The 19,386-nt window shown below is 40.7% G+C and overlaps 1 protein-coding gene across 5 annotated transcripts in view; it reads left to right on the top strand.

The window, feature by feature from the left end:
• The first annotated feature begins 8 nt into the window (after positions 1 to 8).
• The window catches only part of AREL1 (apoptosis resistant E3 ubiquitin protein ligase 1), a 49,806-nt gene continuing 30,428 nt past the window's right edge, over positions 9 to 19,386 (top strand). Inside the window, exons 1-3 of one of the 5 annotated variants that reach the window (XM_043556629.1) lie at positions 53 to 173; positions 2,822 to 2,891; positions 17,406 to 17,720. The gene's annotated coding sequence lies outside the window, so the exon portion shown is untranslated. Of the gene's footprint in view, positions 174 to 2,821; positions 2,910 to 12,608; positions 13,217 to 17,405; positions 17,721 to 19,386 lie in introns of those variants that run through there. The other 4 variants (XM_043556630.1, XM_043556628.1, XM_043556633.1 and 1 more) reach the window with 4 other exon arrangements.

Below are 19,386 nucleotides of genomic sequence, written 5' to 3'. Positions count from 1 at the left end.
GCTAGCCCGGAAGCGGAAGTCGCTTTGGGAAACGGAAAAGCCTGGAGCCGGTTCCCAGCCTGAGCGGTGATCTGTACTGGGGTCTCTCGGGGGAGGATCTTGGGCCGGTCTTGCGCCGGGTGCTGCCGCCGCCTCCCGGAGCAGCCGAGTTGGGACTCCGCCGCGCTGCTGGGGTAACGTTCTCTCCTCCACCACTCTAGCCCGGCGCAGTGCCCGAGGACCTGCCGGCACTAGAGTTCCAGAGAGGCAGGACTGGGGTAGGGGTACGGAATTCTGGGTTTCCCAGTAGTTTGGAATACATTCTCCTCATCCCTCTGTGTCAGGTCTCTACGTTGCAACTGAGAGGCTGTCGTACCTACCTGGTTCTCCTAGCTGACATGGTGCTTCGTGCAGTTAGGTGGACGATTCTCCAGATTCTCTCGAGTAAATACCGTGTATTCGTTTCGGTGCAGAGGGGGATGAATCATCGTTTGAGGGCCTTTTTTAGACTGTCTCCAGAAAATTGGAGCATAAGCTTGCATATGCTACTAGTTACCAAAGCCAGGAAAATGGTGGGAGAATAATTGCCATTTATTGGGAGGATTTGGTGCGTCACCCTTACTGGAAAAGGGAGAGGTTTTGAGAATAAGAAGGGAAAGAGAACTTCGATTTTTTTTTTTTTTTTGAGTAGCTGCTGTGCACTTTGGTGATTTTTAACCTTTTGGAGATCACGTACCCCCTTGAAGCTTTGTGGAAGGCCAGGGACAATTCTTTTAAAACAATGGGTACACATACATTTGTCATACAATCGGTGAGACTCAGAGATTCCGAAGCCCATCTGTGGACATTCTAGGGTCTGTGAACTTAAGGTTAAGAACCCCTATCTTGTATACCGTACGTGGCACTTTAATTATGTTACCTTCTTTGACCTTCACGATAACTTGAGTACCCCTCCTTTTACATGTGGGGAAGCCGAGGCTCAAACTGTATTCAGAGGTTTGTTCGAGTTTGATTTAATTCCAAAGCCTGTGCTTTTCTTATTGCACAAAGCTGTCCTTGCATTTGAAATCCAAAAAGGTTATTAGGTTAAAAAAAAAAAAAAAAAGCTGGCCTTTGCATAGCTCTTAGTATGAAACATAGTATATTGGTTAACATGAACTTTGGAGTCTGACTAATGGAGCTGGCTCTAAATCCTCGCCCTGCTTCTCACTAGCTGCATGACATTATCTGTACCTCAGTTTCTTCATCTATAAAGTGGAGATAATCTCAGTCGAACCTGTCTTACAGGGATGTTATCAGAGCTAAATGAATAAAAATGTGACGTCCCTAGAACAATACCCACCACAAATAAACCCTGTTATTTTCATTGTGCGTCTTCCAACATGTGGTGGTATTTGAATTTTATGCCAATTGTATTTTAATACAATTTGGATAACAATGGGTACACATACCCATTGTTTTGGACCTGAAATGTGTTGATATCCACAAGAACCTTACGAAGTTTTCAGTTCTTGGAAAGTTCAACCGCAGGGTGATTTCTCGTGTTGATTTGTGTACAGGCACAGTTTTCTTCCTTCTCCTTTTTCTTTTGGGCTTGCAGGCATTTAATAGCTTTGTAGTTCACATACCTGACTTTGTCGGCTCCAAATTTTTTATGTTGAAACAGTTTTATCATTGAACCATCTACAGATACTGTATGTGCCTCCTGCTTTACCCCATTTGCGATCACTGAAAGTCCCTAATCTCTTTGAGACAGCTTGTCTGCAAGCTGTCATTCGTGGGTAGAACTGAGAGCTACCACGTTTTCAATGCATTAGAACCTCTTGGTGCTTAGGCAATAACCTTTTTAAGCAAACACGATCAGTTTATTTTAAACATTTGGATACTGATCAGTATTATAGATAGGTTCAGAGGGAAAATTGCAAATAATTAAATAGTAATTTGCAGAAGAACTGACAGAACACTCTCCTGGTAATGTGTACGATGAATATTGGAATCCATGAACAATAACAATTTTTTTAAAAAGCAGTTTGTAATATCTCTTCTGAGAATTTTCTGGTTTCCTTGTTTGTTAATACTTGAGAGGGAGCTATGTTAGTGAAGGAACACCACAGGGAATGAGAGCATACTTAGAAAAATGTTTTTGTTGAATTGTAATTTTATCGCATTCTGGGATTCTTATAGCCTAAGGTTAAAGTACTGAGGTGCTCTATAGCATGTTTTGATGGTGATGGGAGTGGGGAGATGGTGTTGCTTTGTGTTGGGTGGGAGCAGAAAGTAATTGCTTTTGATTACATACTTGTGAGAAAAAGAAATGGTTTTAGTCCTTCTCAGCAGTCAAGAGGGTTGTTTTGTACTTTTCTGCAATCTTGAAAGAATTTTTTAAGGCATTCAACCCACAGTTTTGAACACATAATTGGGCTTGGAATTCATTCCATTCACTAATTGGTCTAACTTACTAATTTAATAATAAATTTCTTTATAAAATTATGGATAATGAAAGATTCCTTTAAAACGCTTGTATTTCAATGTTAGAAAGTTAAAGGTAGATTCACTTTTGTGGCCATCAAGGGAAAAAAATAACACACAGATATTTTCTTCATTTTCAAGTTACAGTTTTTACACTTATTTTTATGTCTCATGTGATACTGAGTTCTTTCCCCCAACATTACTTGTTATTATTTTTCTGTTTACTTGGCCGCCTCCTAAAAATATCGCATGTTGTACAGCATCTTCTGCCCCTAAGATACCGATACTGAATTGGGATTGCAAAGATACCTCAGAGGTCCGCTGTATGTTCATTCATTCAGAAGGCACTTAACAAGGGCCTGTTCTGCCCTAGGCAGTGTGCTGGGTACTCTTCAAGAGCTCAGGCCTGTGTTGGAGACAGACTTGTGAACAGATCAATTATGGTAGGTGGTTCAACAGAGGTATGTAAATTGAACTATTTTATAAGAGTTATTCTGCCTGTTCATTTTTATGGAAGTGGTCCAAGTTGGAGTGCCGTTGTGTAATATATATTACACATACCGTTTTAATATTACAACGTACCCTATAACAAATCAGACTTTATGAACTGAATGGGTTCTAGTGTATCATTTTACTTTTTAAATGACTTTAGTCATTAAATAGCTTAGGTTTGAATTTCAGTTCTCTTTCTTTGGTTTCTCTTTTGAAGCGTTCATGAATGTTTACCCTTTACTAATTTTCTTTTATACAGTAGTTTTCAAACTTGTGAAGTTATTAAGCCTGATTGTAGTTCGCGTGTATGTAAATGTGCGCATGCGTCAGTGTGTGCGCGCCTGCGCATGCCTGAAGCCTTGATACGGTGTTGAATCACCGTGATGTTTTCCTGGTGGAACTCTTGAAGCCTGTTCTACAAATGTGGTTTAATAGAGTGTTCATTTAGTTGTAAGAAACCAAACAGTCACGGTAAACACTAGCCTGAATTGAACAATGCCATACGATTTTAATATGAATTTTTGCCTTGATAGTTGAATAATTTGCACCATGTTTTTTTTGGAACTTCTAGATGCAGCATCATTTCAGTGCAGTTTGCCTGTTCATGTTGAGATGCTGGTAGTCAGTATCTGTTCATTGTATTTTCTATTCGTTATTTTTGGCCAGAGTTCAGGTAAAGGTAATCTAATAATATACAACATACATTTTCTGCACGTTCCCCTTGCTCTTATCCAGAGATCTAGCCCAGGTTATTTTAATCCCTCTTTTGTCCACTTAGAGAGGTTCCACTCCAAGCCCCCCCCCCCCCCATTGTATGTATGAGCTAATTTTTCAAGTCTTGCTGAGGAAGGAAACCCAGCTGGGCTGCATAAATGGTTTATGGAAAAGATTGAAAAGGATTTGAAAACAAGTGTTTTAACCAAGCATTACCTGGATTGGGGTAGGGATTAAAGTGGCATGATCAGAATCCTAGGAAGAATAAGAATATAAAGTGTGAACAAGATGTAATTTTTTAAAAACCACATTTTATTTTGGAATAATCTTAGATTTACAGAGAAGTTGCAAGGATAGAACAGAGAGTTCCTGTATACCTTTCATGTAGCTTTACCCCTAATGTTAACATCTTACATAACCACGGTACATTTGTCACATCTAAGAAATTAGCATTGGTACATGTTAACTGAACTACGGCCTTTTTTTTTTTTTTTTTTTGATTTTACAAGTTTTTCTTCTAGTAGCCTTTTTTCTGTTCTCAGATCCAGTCCAGGATACTATATTGTGTTTAGACCATGTGCTGTGCAGTTTGGATAAATAGGCTGGGGTTTCCAGTGGCTTTTTCTCTGCCACGCATGTGGATCAGTAATCCCCTCTGACCAGTGCTAAAGAGAGAAAGTCATTGACCATGAGAATAAACAATACTGTATAGGTAGTGTTTTAGTATCCCCTTAATTCCCAAAGCACTGTTAACTCGGTCGAAGAGTTGGCTTTGCTCCCAGGAGGGTGGTATGAAGTTTTCTGAGAAGCTAAGAGCTAATCCTGATTGAGGGGCCCTTCTTGGGCTCCACTAACAGCATGTGCTCCCTTCATAGACTTTACTACATGGAACTACCACCGCTTGTTTACTTGACTATCTTCTTTACTAAACCATATGTTTCTAAGGGGTCAGGGACCATCTTACTCATTTTGGAATCCTCAGTGACCAACATAAGCTTGGTATATGATAGATTCTTTTTCTTTTATTATTCTTGTTTAGTTTGGAGAGACAGAGACAGACAGAGTGTGAGCGAGGGAGGGGCAGAGAGAGAAGGAGACACAGAATCCGAAGCAGGCTCCAGGCTCTGAGCAAGCTGTCAGCACAGAACCCGATGCAGGACTTGAACCCATGAACTGTGAGTCATGACCTGAGCTGAAGTCGGATGCTTAACCGACTGAGCCACCCAGGTGCCCCTATGATAGATTCTTAACACACATTTGAAGAAATTAAATAAATCCTTGTTTGGTAGCATTGACTATTAGATCAACAGAAGTTTTGTTTTAATACTATGTAAGTGTTGAGTTTCTCCTTCAATTTGAGCCGTCTTAGTTTGCCAATTCTGTGGCTAGTTGAGTTTTTCTTCCTGGAATCTTAAAGAACTATAAAATACTCATTTAAGATTGCTCTTTTTTTTGATTATGTAAATAAGTTATTTTCTTTAAAAATAACAGAGTAGACGGTAGTAGAGGTAGAAATTTTGTTAGCTTTTAAGTGCATGTGTGACAATTCCAGTTTCATCCCACTAGGCTGTAGATCTGGCTGTGTGCCTGCCACTTCATGCACAGTTAATGAAATGACACCTTCCTAGACTTATCGAGGGAGACGGCTTGTCAGATTCAGAGAATTAGTTTAAAATTTTTCCTATTATAGCCAAGATTCAGTGGCCCAGGGTCACCTAAGCATAAAAGCTGCCATGGTATGGGAACACAGGGGCCTGTCCTGATTCTGTGGATCAGGCACAGTAGATTCCGTTTGGTAAATAGAAAAAAAAAAAAAATCACGATTGGAGAGAGTTGTAAATTGAAGCTGCTGTTTTCTTGATGTAGATGAAAGACTGTGAAGGGGCATAGATGAGCCAGTTTTTCTATTTTGTTTTTTTCTCCAGACATCCCAGGAAGTTACAAAATGAGCGATGATAAATTGGCCCTTGTTTCCCTGTTTTACTCACATTGGCTTTGAATCCCTTTTTCCCTCCTTTCTCTGAACTATGCTGAGAATGGCAAAGTCTGTTCCAGGGGGCAGTTGAATCTAAACTGTGCTTTCATATGTACTCTTTATTTCAAGTCTGAAGAACTCTGGTTTGTTTTCAAGAGAATAGTTCAGGAGAGAAAATCAATATTTAAAAATGCAGAATTACTTTTATGTCTGCCAGCTTAGCCTTTATAAGCCTAACTTTTCTTTTAACCAGTGAATGATAACTTTTTTCAGCCTCCTCTCAGGTGATAGTGAGCTTATAAAAGCTTCTCTTTAAAACCAGAAGGGCAAGTAGTTGATTGTCCTTGGCTTAACCTGCAGGTGCATGGTCTGGGTTTTGGAATTTTGTTGTTGTTGTTTTAAGACCCAGCATCAGGGGTCCAGAAGGTTTATGTCAGTTTGAGGAGAGCTGAGGGACTAAAACATTGGCTACATTTAGAAATGCCATTTATTAGGTTAAAGAGTAGGGGGAATCTGTTAAAAGATTAAAAATCTTCCCAAATTCTGCAATAGGCTGTAACTTAAATCCTGCTTGGTAATATGGGAAGTTGAATTTGGAAGAAAGCAATAATAAAACTGAGTAATTAATGAAATAAAGAGAATGCAGGAGCTTAAAAAACTCTTGTTAAAAATTTTTTTTATTACAATATAGTTGACATACAATATTCTCTTAGTTTTAGATGTACAACATAGTGATTGGACAGTTATATACATTATTTTTTAAAGTTTACTTATTTTGAGAAAGTGAGCACATGCGCACACTCATGCAGGAGAGGGGCAGAGAGAGGGGGAGAGAGACTCCCAAGCAGGCTCCGTGTTGTCTGTGAGGACCCCAATGAGGCGCCGGGTCTCCAACTGCGAGACTAGGACCTGAGCCGAAATCAAGAGTTGGACACTTAACTGACTAAGCCACCCAGGTGCCCCAGACAATTATATACATAATGAAATGCCTACTACGATTAAGTATAGTTACTATTTGTCACCATACAAAGTTATTACATTATTATTGATGATATTCCCTGTGCTGTATTTTTCATCCCTGTGACTTATTTATTTTGTAATAAATACAAAAGAAGTCTGTACCTCTTACTCTCCTTCACCTATGTCACCCATCACCTCACACCCCTCTCCTCTGGCAGCCATCAGTTTGTTCTCTGTACTTATGAGTCTGTTTTTGTTTGTTTATTTTGTTTTGTAGATTGTACATATATAAGTGAAACCATGCAGTATATGTCTTTTTGTGTCTGGCTTATTTCACTTAGCGTAATACCCTCTAGGTCCATCCATGTTGCTGTGAATGGCAAGGTTTCATTCTTTTTCATGGCCGAGTAATATTTCATTTTAAATATACGTGTATGTTTTATATATATATATATATATATATACACACACACACACACACACACACACACATTATATGTATATATTATATATGTCCCATCACATCTTCTTTATTCACTCATCTGTTGATGGACACTTAGGTTGTTTCCATATCTTGGCTATTGTAAATAATGCTGCGGTAAACATAGGAGTGCATGTATCTTTTCAAATTAGTTTTCATTTTCTTCAGGTAGATACCCACAAGTGAAATTTCTGGGTCATGCGGTGGTTCGATTTTTGATTTTTTGAAGAACCTCCAGACTGTTTTCCACAGTGGCTGCACCAGCTTACATTCCCACCAACAGTGTACAGGATTCCCTTTTGTCCACATGTTCACCAACACTTTTTATTTCTTGTCTTTTTGATGCTAGCAATTCTGACTAGTGTGAGGTGATATCTCATTATGGTTTTGATTTCCATTTCCCTGATTAGTGATATTGAGCATCTCTTCATGTGTACTCCTGTTAAATATTTTAACAAGAGATTTTCTTTTGTGACACTTTTAGAGAAAATTTCTAGAAAAAAATCTTTGCCCTGGTGTTAGGCGAAGATTTTTTCTTTAATAGGATACAAAAAACAACCTAAAAGAAGAATGTTGATAAGTTGGATTTCATCAAATTCAAAACTTATTCTTTTTTTTTTTTTTCAACGTTTATTTATTTTTGGGACAGAGAGAGACAGAGCATGAACGGGGGAGGGTCAGAGAGAGAGGGATACACAGAATCGGAAACAGGCTCCAGGCTCTGAGCCATCAGCCCAGAGCCTGACGCGGGGCTCGAACTCACGGACCGCGAGATCGTGACCTGGCTGAAGTCGGACGCTTAACCGACTGCGCCACCCAGGCGCCCCAAAACTTATTCTTTAATATCATTAAGAAAATGTTAAAAACAAACCACAGAAAATATTTGTCAAACATGTGTCTAGTATATAAAGAACTCTGAAAACAACTAAGTAGGACAAACAGCTTGATTTTTAGAAATACAAAAGATTTGGATACCAAAGAAGTGTCACAAATAGCCATTAAGCACATGAAAGCGTACTCAATACTGTTAGTCCTTAGGGAATTGCAAATCAAAACCACAGTGAGAGGGACGCCTGGGTGACTCAGTTGGTTAAGCGTCCAACTCTTGATTTCGACTCAGGTCATGATCCCAGGGTCGTGAGATTTAGCCCCAGGATGGGCTCCAAGCTGAGCATGGACACTGCTTAAGATTCTCTCTCCCTCCCTCTACCCTCCTCCCTCGTTGTCATTCTCTTTCTCTCTCTCTCTCTCTCTCTCTCTCTCTCTCTCTCTCAAAACAAAAACAAAAACCCACAGTGAGAGACCACTTCACACCTATTAGAATGGGTAAGATTTAGTAGCATGTTCTTTAACCTCCATGTGTTTAGATTTTTTTCTTGTGGTTGATTTCTAGTTTCATAGTGTTGTGGTCAGGAAAGATGCATGGTTATGACTTCAATCTTTGTGAATTTGTTGAGACTTGTTTTGTGGCCCAATATGGATCTGTTCTGAAGAATGTCCCGTGTGCACTTGAAAAGACTGTATTCTGCTGTTTTAGGATGGAGCGTTCTGAATATATCTGTTAAGTCCATCTGATCCAATGTGTCAAAGCCACCGTTTCCTTATTGATTTTCTGTTTGGATGATCTGTTCATTGATATAAGTGGGATTTTAAAGTCCCCTACTGTTAGACTACTATTGATTACTTCCTTTATGTTTGTTGTTAACTACTTGAAGTATTTGGATGCTTCCATGTTGGGTGAATAAGTATTTAAAGTTACTCTGTCTTCTTGTTGGATTGTTCTAGAATGATGAAATTTAAAAGATCAACAATGCCAAGTGTTGGCAGATGTGAGCAACTGGAGCTCTCATACGTTGCTGGTGAAAATGCAAGATGGTACAGGTGCTTTGGAAAACAGTTTGGCAGTTTCTTTTTTTTTTTCTTTTTAAATGTCTATTTTATTTATTTTTGAGAGAGAGAGAGAGCGCGCGAGCAGGGGAAGGGCAGAAAGAGAGGGGGACAGAGGATCTGAGGCAGACTCCATGCTGACAGATAGCCCGATGTGGGGCTCAAACCCACGAACCATGAAATCATGATCTGAGCAGAAGTCGGATGCTTAACCGACTAAGCCACCCAAGCACCCGGACAGGTTGGCAGTTTCTTTTAAGTTAAATATATACTTATGATCTGGCCCAGCAATCTCACTCTTAGCTGTTTACCCAAGGGAAGCAAAAACATGTGTCCACACCAGACTTAGGCTTGAATGTTCGTAGCAGCTTTATCCTGAACAGCCCCAAACTGGATAGAATCAAATGTCCTTCAACTAGTGAACGGATAAAGAAATTGTAATATGCCCATATAATGGACTGCTACACAACAATAAAGAGGAATGAACTACTGGTACATGTAATGACATGTATGGGTCTAAATAATGCGGTAAGTAAAGAAATGCCACAACACGAAGGTCTACATTTTGTATGGAATGCTATTTGGCATTCTGTAAAAGGCAAAACTATGGTGATAGAAAGCACATCAGTGGTTGCACAAGGGGATCATGAGGAGACTTTGCGATGATGAAATGTTCTGTATCACCGTTGTGTTTTATATCCATAACCTTATACAGTTGGCAAAGCTCTAATTGTTTAAGTTGGCGGCTTTTACTATATATAAGCCGTACCTCAATAAAGCTGATTTTGATATGATTTTTTTTTGCCATTGATTTATGTGGGATTAGAGACTGGATTCAGATTAGTTCAGATCTGAATTTGTTATAGGCACTAAGATAATTTTGAAATAATCAGTATCCCTGAATTGAGTTGCAAAGAGCTTGCTAGTTATCAGTGTTGGGTCAAGTTTAGGCTAAGATTTTTATTATTAGTGAGAATAGATGGAAATCAGATACACATTTTATTTGAAGTTGCTTGATCAGAGAATGAGAGTTCCAAATAATCAAGGAAGAAAACCTGGGTGCTGATTTCTGAATTCCCCCTCTGGCCTAAATCATTACTGTTTCTAATACTGTGACCACCGGTTTCTAGAAGTACTTCCTTTTGGCTCTAGTAAACCACTTTTACAGTTTTTCCCTTTTCTCTGATTGTTCCTTTTCAGTTTTTGCTAGCTCCTTTTTTGGGGGAGAAGGCAGTACTTTTAAGGTTGATCTCCTCAGAGTGGTGTAATTGGTCTTTCTCTTGGTCTACTTGTTTTCCATGCCAGTCTTGTTTTTTTGTGGGTTTTTTTTTGTTGTTGTTGTTTTTGTTGTTTTGTTTTAATCTCCTGTGTCTTTTAACTGCCCTCAGGGTACTGGTATTTCTATGGCTTCAGATGCTTATGTCCATTTGTCTTGTGGGTATATTCACCCAGATATCTTATAGACACTTCAAACTTAACATGTTCAGTTCTGTGCTTATCTTTCCCTCTGTACTGGCTCTGTGTCTTTCCTTCACCACCACCATTCATCCAGGCTCCCAAGAGTAAAAATTCCTGATTTGTCTTTGGTTTCTTGCTCTCCTTTATCTTTTTGACCTCATAGGTCACTAATCCTGTTGTTTCTAACTGGGAAACAGTGCCTACGCTAGTCTCTCCCCCTCTGCATCATGACCAGTTCCTCGCTGCTCCCTTGGACCAGCATCTTCTGGTCTCTCAGCCAGTGGTCTGTCCTCCTCTTCAGAGTCTCTCTTATATTACCGCCAGAGTTACTTCTTTTAAAATGTGTAAGTCTCTTTCTCCCTTAACTTAAAAAACACCTCTTGGCTTCTTTGGTTGTGGTTGCTTCAAGTCTAAAATGAAATCATATATCTTTAAATTTCCAGGTTAAGTATTTCTTGAGCTCTCATTCTTCCTATCCCAAGAATCTTTTTCTCTTCTTTTTCCTTTCTTGGGGTTCTTGACACATCAGGCTCTGGAATCACATTGCCTGACTCCTTCCTTTGTCATCTAGGTAACAATAGGCAAGTTATTTTAGCTCTCTGTGCTTCTGTTTCGTAATCTGTAACATATGGATGACAATGTAGGTACTTTATATGGTTGATGTGAGTTACGTGATACATGAAGCACCTCAAACAGTAGTAGTAGGTTCTCAGTAAAGGTAGATTTGTGTTATCATTCTCTTTTAAAAAATTTGTTTTAATGTTTATTTATTTTTGAGAGAGAGAGACAGAGCCGAGCAGAGAAGGGGCAGAGAGAGAGGGAGACACAGAATCTGAAGTAGGTTCCAGGCTCTGAGCTGTCAGCACAGAGCCCAATATGGGGCTCAAACTCACGAACCTGAAAGATCATGACCTGAGCCAAAGTCGGACGCTTAATCAACTGAGCCACCCAGGCACCCCATTCTGTTTTTAAGTTTATTTATTTTTGAGAAAGCATGAGCGGAGAAGGGGCAGAGGGAGAGGGGGGCAGACGATCCAAAGCAGGCTCCATGCTGACAGCAGAGAGCTCAATGCAGGGCTTGAACCCACAAACCATGAGATCAAGACCTGGGCTGAAGTTGGATGCTTCATCAGCTGAGCCACCCAAACGTCCCTGTGTTATCATCATTCTTGAGGAAAAAAAAAAAAAAAAAACAACAAACAACAGTCTGTATTTTGGATCGTTGCTGTGGTTGCTTCCAAATGGGATTTCTCTGGAAAACCAATTAGTCCCTCAGGTATACACAGTGCCATCTTCCTAATTTACTGCAGGTTGGGCTGCCATTGTGGCCTGGGTGCAAACTTCCGTCGTAGCCGGGCAACCGGGCAGCCTGGTTGGCAGTTAAAGCCACATCCCCTGAGGCACCCGTCTAGTGCCAAGTCACCCGGGGCTAGTTTCCAGCCCTTCCTTTTCTTAGTGGATCTCCACTTTATTCCTGAGGCAACTGAAGAGAAGTAGTTTGTCTGGGATTACTCAGTAGTAAGATTCATGCTCTTGAGCATTATACTGTACTGTACTGAGAATCAGTCACCCTAGTTTGGCCCCATTTGGTCTTTCTAAACACTTTGTTTTCATAATGCTGACCTTTTTCATCCCCTTTCTTGACTCAGAACTTTTGCTTATGCTGTTTTTTCCACCTAGGATACTGGTCTTTTCTGCCCTGCCCTGCGAATGCTTGCTCGGTCTTAATAGCTCTCTTGTCTCTTCTGTGAATGCTTCCTCACTCTCAGGCAAAGTTACCTTTCTCCTTCCTTTGCGCCCCCCACACATTGTTTATTCCTTTTTTGTGGCACTTGCCTCGTTGTATTGTCCAGCTCCCACTTTGGACTGAGTTCATCCAGGTTAAGAAAATACCCTGTCTCATTTTTCCGTGTTACTTTAGCTTTTAGCACACAGCCTGGCAGACAGCAAATGTTCAAGAAATATGAAATGAATGAAGAATGAACCTTACAGAGGAACACGAAGATGTTGGTGAATTACCATCAGTGAATTACAATTATGTTAGGCAAAGGGAAAATATAGATATCCAAGGATGGGGAACATAGCAGAAAAAATAATTTTATTTAAAATGTGAGTATATGAGATGAGTGATAGTGGGGTAATAGACCATGAGTTGAGTGGGGATTGTAGTGCTTTTCAAACTTTTAAGCTCGATTACCTCTGGTGGTAGAGGATAGTGGGCATGTAACCCCTTGGGGGCTGGGAGCAGAGCTCCAAGCAGCCTTTCTGCATCAGGTATCAAATCTCTGAATATCTTGACCACACTCATATTTTCTCTTTAGACATTCACGCAAATTGTGCATTCTATTTTATTACCTATGAGTGTTTTAACGTGAACAGGGCTTTCCCTCCCCACCCACCTCATCCTTTAGTGAAAAGTTGCTGCACCAACATGTGCCATTTATCCCCTGCCTTCCAGCACATTGACATGCCCCAGTGCCCAAATCTGAGAAGAATGGAATGGGGTCATAGTCTAATATGGTGGCATTCTAGCTTGCTGTGATGTGGGGGATTGTCTACTCAGGAGTGTTATGTCATAGAACCAAGGAGGGTGAGCTCATCCTGTTCTAACGAGGCTGTTCCTGGAAGGCTGCAGTCAGTTGGAGGCACCTCATTACCAGATCGCTGGGGACCAGCTGGAGAGAGTTCACAGAAGACCCACAAGAATGATTAAGAGACTGGAGGGGCTGACTGATGAGGAAAGAATACAAATGAAAACCGTATAAGTTGGCTGAAGCGAGATAGCAGGAATACACAACTGTGTAAATATCTCAAGAGAATAAACTTGATGGGGGAAGGCAGTCTTTTATGGTGGGGATTTGGGGGAGAATAAACCAACGGTGAAATTAAGCAGACGAAAACGTAAATAATCTAAAGTATCTGATGGTGCACTTTATTTCTTAGAACCTCCTTAGGTCACTCTAAACTGTCAGCGTTTTGCTTATTGAATGATTTGTTTTGTTTTGTTTTGTTTTGTTTTAATTTGATTTTCCTGGACTGTGGCTGGTGCTTCTGTATAGAGAATACTGAAGACTATGTCTTTCAAAGCCAATGTCTTTCTTTTGTCTGTCTTTGTGGGATACAGTGGGTGATATTTGGAACTCCTGTCTGCTGCCACGGCCTCTTTTGTTATTCACCAGAATTCCAAAGTGGACTTTCACGTCAGTTTTTCACAGGATTTTTAATAATAGTTTAAAAGTAGATACTGAGTCAGTAATGTGTATAGTAATAATTTTAGAAACCTGGATATAGAATTGGTCCCTGAGGTACTGGTTTTAGGAAATTATAGCCTTGATGAAATGCAAGCATAATTGTAGGAAACATGTACTTTGGGAAATGATTGTATAAAATTCCTACTTGGGGTATGGGAGGCGTAGAACTCTTTTTTTGTTTGTTTATTTTTGAGAGACAGAGAGAGAGAGAGAGCGCGCGCAAGCAGGGAAGGGGCAGAGAGAGAGGAAAACACAGAATCTGAAGCAGGCTCCAGACTCTGAGCTGTCAGCCCAGAGCTTGACGTGGGGCTCGAACTCGTGAACCTTGAGATCATGACCTGAACCGAGGTTGGCCACTTTACCAACTGAGCCACCCAGGTGCCCCCGTAACACTTTTAAATAACAGTTGAAATTCACCAGGAGAAATATTTGCATAATATTGCAAGTTTTATAGCTCTTTTCCTAAGAGGGGGCAGAACTGGATTGGAAGAAAATGACTTTATGCTTTTTTTTCATTTATAAAAATGAGTTAATTTAACACAAAGCAGTTATGTAGCTTTAAGGCTAAGACCCTATGCTGGAGGATGGTAAACTTTTTTTTTGTAAAGGGTCAGATAGGAAAGCTTTGTAAACCATATGTCTCTACAGCTACTCAGCTTTGCTCTTGTAGCGAGGTTCTGTCTGGATTTGGCCTGCAGGCTGTAGTTTGCCAATTCCTGCTCTAGACCCTTGCTCCTGGAAGCTCGATCTGCAGACCAGAAGCATCAACCTTTCCTGTGAGTCTGTTAGAGATACAGAATATCAGGTCGCTTCTCAGAGGGACTGCCCTAGAGCCTAGACCAAGCTTCTGAGACTTCAATATTTATAGGAATCACTTGGGGGAACTTATCAAAGTTAAGCAATAAACCGAACAGTATACTAGCTACTGGGAGACAAAGAAGAGTAAGACCCATCAGTGTCTTCCGAGATCCTAGAAGTCATTAGGAGACACTACTGTATAAACAATTATAATACAGACTAATAAATGCTATAATAGAGGTATCTTCAGCATAGGCGTATCACAGAGGAGCAAATGATTGGTTCTGCCTGGCATGGGGGGAATTCTCAGAGGGCCTGAGAATTGGACCAGGAAGGGGGATGATGCTTGAGCTGAATTTTGAGGCTTACTAGAGACACTGAAGCATTGTGAGGGATTATGCGTGGTAGATGGTGGTGGGTGCAGTAAAGATGATGTTAGAACTAGGGGTTATTTGGGGCACCTGGCTGCCTCAGTCCGTGGAGCATGCAACTCTTGATCTTGGAGTTGAAGTTCGAGCCCCATGTTAGGGGTAGAGATTACTTACAAATAAAATCTTTAAAAAAAAAACTAGGAGTTATTTAATAACCAAATAGCTGATTACAGGGCTGGAGACCCACTAAGATCATAATGAATAGAAATAAAATTGCAGGGGCGCCTGGGTGGCTCAGTCAGTTAAGCGTCTGACTTTGGCTCCGGTCACGATCTCCCAGTTCATGGGCTCGAGCCCCATGTCAGGCTGTGGTGCTGACAGCTCAGAACCTGGAGCCTGCTTTGAATTCTGTGTCTCCCTCTTTCTCTCTGCCCCTCCCCTGCTCATGCTCTGTCTGTCTCTCTCTCTCAAAAATAAATAATAAACATTAAAAGAATTTTTAAAATAAAATTTCAGTACATTCGGGGACGCCTGGGTGGCTCAGTCGGTTAACCGTCCGACTTCGGCTCAGGTCACGATCTCATGGTCCGTGAGTTCGAGCCCCGTGTCAGGCTCTGTGCTGACATCTTAGAGCCTGGAGCCTGCTTCGGATTCTGTGTCTCCCTCTCTCTCTGCCCCTCCCCTGCTCGTCCTCTGTCTCTGTCTCTCAAAAATAAATAAAAATCTTAAAAAAACTTTAAAAAAAAATTTCAGTACGTTCTTTTATTTTTAGCTAATTTTTATACTCCTTATTTGAAAAAAAGGATAACTTGCCTGTTCTCCCCCAAAAAGTTATTTGTTTTCCAGAAGTAGAAACTTTTAATATGTTCTTACATCAGTAAGAATTTGGAAAACACTGAAAGGTACAGGTAGAAAATGAAAGTTGTTTATAATTTCATACAGCAAAAAATGACTAGTATTTTTATGTTCCTTCTAGTCTTGTTTATGTAATGTAATATTTTAAAAATTGCACTCATGCCATGTAAATAATTTTGTGCTTACTTTGTATTTAACATTTTATTTGTGAGAAATTTCTTTTGTTATTCCTTAAAAGGTGTCATTGTTTAATGCTTTGATAGCATTCTAATTGATCTCTTACAGTTTATGTAACTGTTATCTTGCTTGTGGATCCTGTAATCTGGTTCCAGTTGCTGGTTGACCCGGCTTTTGGCTCACGTATTTGGCAATTCTATCACCATATTTTAAAATAAATACAAATACTTGTTTATTTTTTATTAGAAAAGTTTGCCAACTTGTTTGATCAGCTAGCCTTCACTTACTCTGTTCTGCTGTTCTTACTAACATTGTGGGTTTTCTTTCTTGGTTTCCCACGGTAGGGAGGCAAGTAGTGTAGTCATTAAAAGCATGGATTCGGGGCGCCTGGGTGGCGCAGTCGGTTAAGCGTTTGACTTCAGCCAGGTCACGATCTCGTGGTCCGTGAGTTCGAGCCCCGCGTCAGGCTCTGGGCTGATGGCTCGGAGCCTGGGGACTGTTTCCGATTCTGTGTCTCCCTCTCTCTCTGCCCCTCCCCCGTTCATGCTCTGTCTCTCTCTGTCCCAAAAATAAATAAAAACGTTGAAAAAAAAAATTTTTAAAGCATGGATTCTAGGTCCAGGTTGTCTGGGTTTAATTGATCATTACTACTCATGTGCATAATCTTGAGAGAGTACCTCAGTTTCCTCATCTGTAAAATAAGGGGATAATTCCCTTTGTGCCCTGGGGTTGTAAGTTAATATATATGAAGCACTGAGCGCGGTTCCCACCATGTGGAAAGAGAATCTCTTTTTGTTTAGCGATGAGTAGTCTTTTCTCATTTGTTCTATGGTGGCTGTTTGCGTATGCTTTGCCATAACCCCCTTTCTGCTATATTTAGTTCATGAATATCTTTGAGTTACACCCTGACTTTACCAGACTTTACTTAGTGACTTTATCTTGAAAGTCCACAGATTTTCGTTTCCCCACTCAGAAAAGTAAATAACACTATTTAAAAAATAAAACCAGCGTTGTTAAACCATGTCTTGGAAATGCATACGTGGGCGCGAAGGGAGCAGACGGCATGGGCAGATAGATTAGGTTTTGGAGCTTTTTGGTGATTTCCCCTTTCCAAGTGAGTGTTGCCGTGATTCCTTGTATGGCATACGAGGCCCTCTGCATTGTGGCCCCACCTATCCTGTGCTTTCATATCTCTTCACCTTATTCTCAGCCCCTGTGCTGCAGCCCTATGAAACTGGAATTAGGCATGTGGTAGTGATGAGGCTCTTTAAAGCTGTCCCTAGTTGCTCCTAATGAAGGATCGCAGTCAGCTGGCGCTTCCTTCTGGGGAGTGACACGGTTAAGGCAGTGAGGTTGCCATTGCCCCTTTTTGTGGAGTTTTAACTGGGAAAGCTTGGTCCAAGTTTACCAGGCCTTGCTTGTTTTTAGTGCCCCGGAATTTCTCCTGCCTCTTCTATATCCTCTTCGTTGTTTCCTGGGGATTCTCTTTCAGAAATAAAGACCGCTTCTACTGACCTTTTTTTTTCTCTGTCGGGTAGGATCCTGGGACAAGAGAACAGATGCATCCTTTGGCAGTTGATTGCACCATGCCCTAGAGAGAAGTCCGGGATAACAGGTTTTGGGGCTATATTTCTCCACCCTGGAATTCATCCAGTTCATTCCAGAACTATTGACCCTCTGCTCCTGTGACATATCCTCAGTGAGTGTCTGATGGACAGACGCTTTCCGTTGACCTTGCAGCAGTTTTCTCCCCTGTGGAAGTTGGAGGACAAGGTGAATGGTGCCAGAAGTTACCTGCTTTGGTGAATAGGAGTGCTCGACCTGGTGCTCAGAACATGGGCCCTCGTTTAAAGGTAAGACCATAGACTAGTTAACATTCACTTGTTATTGGAATGCAGAAAGTGGACTCAGGGACCAGTTCCTAAGCCTTTTCAGCAACGGATAGCTGTTGAAGTGCACAGTTGCAGTTAGAATCGATCCCCTGCCCTAGAGCACCTTTGAGGATGAAGAAATCCGTTCTCTGTTTCTGGGAAATGACTTTCACAACCCATCTTCGATGTCCAGGCTAAAATTTATTTCCTATTGTAATTACAAATCTTTAGCCTCCTAAAAAAGCAAAGAGTTTTAGAATGTGTCCGTTAGTCAACTCTTAACATTCCCTTGAGACAGGCGTTTTCAAGTCTTCCCCCTCCCCCGCCTTTTGTAGGTAATGTGAGCCAAAGTACTGTAGTATTAAGCAACTTGCCTGGGATCTTTTAGTAAGCAAGTGATATTTCTGCATTAGATAATTGGTACTGCATTCCATTTTCCTTTGTCATGCTTTATTTTTATTTCAAAAGATTTAAAAAGGGGCCATAAGCATTTATTTTTCTAATTTTAACCTTGTGCTGGGATTCCTCCCAGGAAGATTAAGTAATGTTTTTCATACTTTCTTTTACCTGTTGTTTTTTTTAAATCTTCCCTCTTCCCAAATACCTCGCTGTCCCTATGACTCCTTTCTTTTCCTGATTTAGTGTTGTATGAGGTTTAGAACATTGGGTTTCAGAGTCAGGCATGGGCTTGAGTCTCAGCTCTGCCATTTAACCAGCTGGGAGATGTTCAGCAAGTCCTTTCCAAGCCCAGCTTTGTTGTTGTTGTTGTTTTTTATCTGTAAAATGAGAATAATAGTGTTTATTTTTTATTTTATTTTTTATTTTTTATTTTTTTTTAAATTTTTTTTCAACGTTTATTTATTTTTGGGACAGAGAGAGACAGAGCATGAACGGGGACGGGGCAGAGAGAGAGGGAGACACAGAATCGGAAACAGGCTCCAGGCTCTGAGCCATCAGCCCAGAGCCTGACGCGGGGCTCGAACTCACGGACCGTGAGATCGTGACCTGGCTGAAGTCGGACGCTTAACCGACTGCGCCACCCAGGCGCCCCTAGAACATTGGGTTTCAGAGTCAGGCATGGGCTTGAGTCTCAGCTCTGCCATTTAACCAGCTGGGAGATGTTCAGCAAGTCCTTTCCAAGCCCAGCTTTGTTGTTGTTGTTGTTTTTTATCTGTAAAATGAGAATAATAGTGTTTATTTTGCCAGGTTGTTACAGGGACAATTAATTAGGCTAGCACATAGAAGCACTTAGTGCGGTATTTTGCCCTATTGTAAGCGGCTTAGTAAAGGTAGGGAGTATTATGTTACTACTACTACTGTTATTCTTCTAGCTTAGAATATTCCAGTTTGCTGAATTGTGTAAAAGCAAGAACACTAAAGAGATGAACTTGAAAAAAAAAAAATACTCGTGCAGCCAAATTGCATGAATTAGTATGGCAGAGGCTTAACATACTGCTTCTTTGTGCTTGAGTTAGACTTGGGAAGAGTTCCAGAATAATTTTATGAAGGAGAAGTGTAAGCAGCAGAAAGTGGAGGGTGCTATAGAAACTTATAGAAAAATAAAAGCTCAAGATAAGGAAGACAGAACCAGAAAACCAGATACCAGGCCATGCATGAGAACCTATGACTCTAGTTGTGGGTATTTGGT

The sequence above is a fragment of the Prionailurus bengalensis genome, chromosome B3 (genome assembly GCF_016509475.1).
Source record: "Prionailurus bengalensis isolate Pbe53 chromosome B3, Fcat_Pben_1.1_paternal_pri, whole genome shotgun sequence".
In the NCBI taxonomy this organism is placed as follows: Eukaryota; Metazoa; Chordata; class Mammalia; order Carnivora; family Felidae; genus Prionailurus; species Prionailurus bengalensis.
Note: the sequence above shows the minus strand (reverse complement) of the source record. Positions and strands in the feature narration are given on the sequence as shown.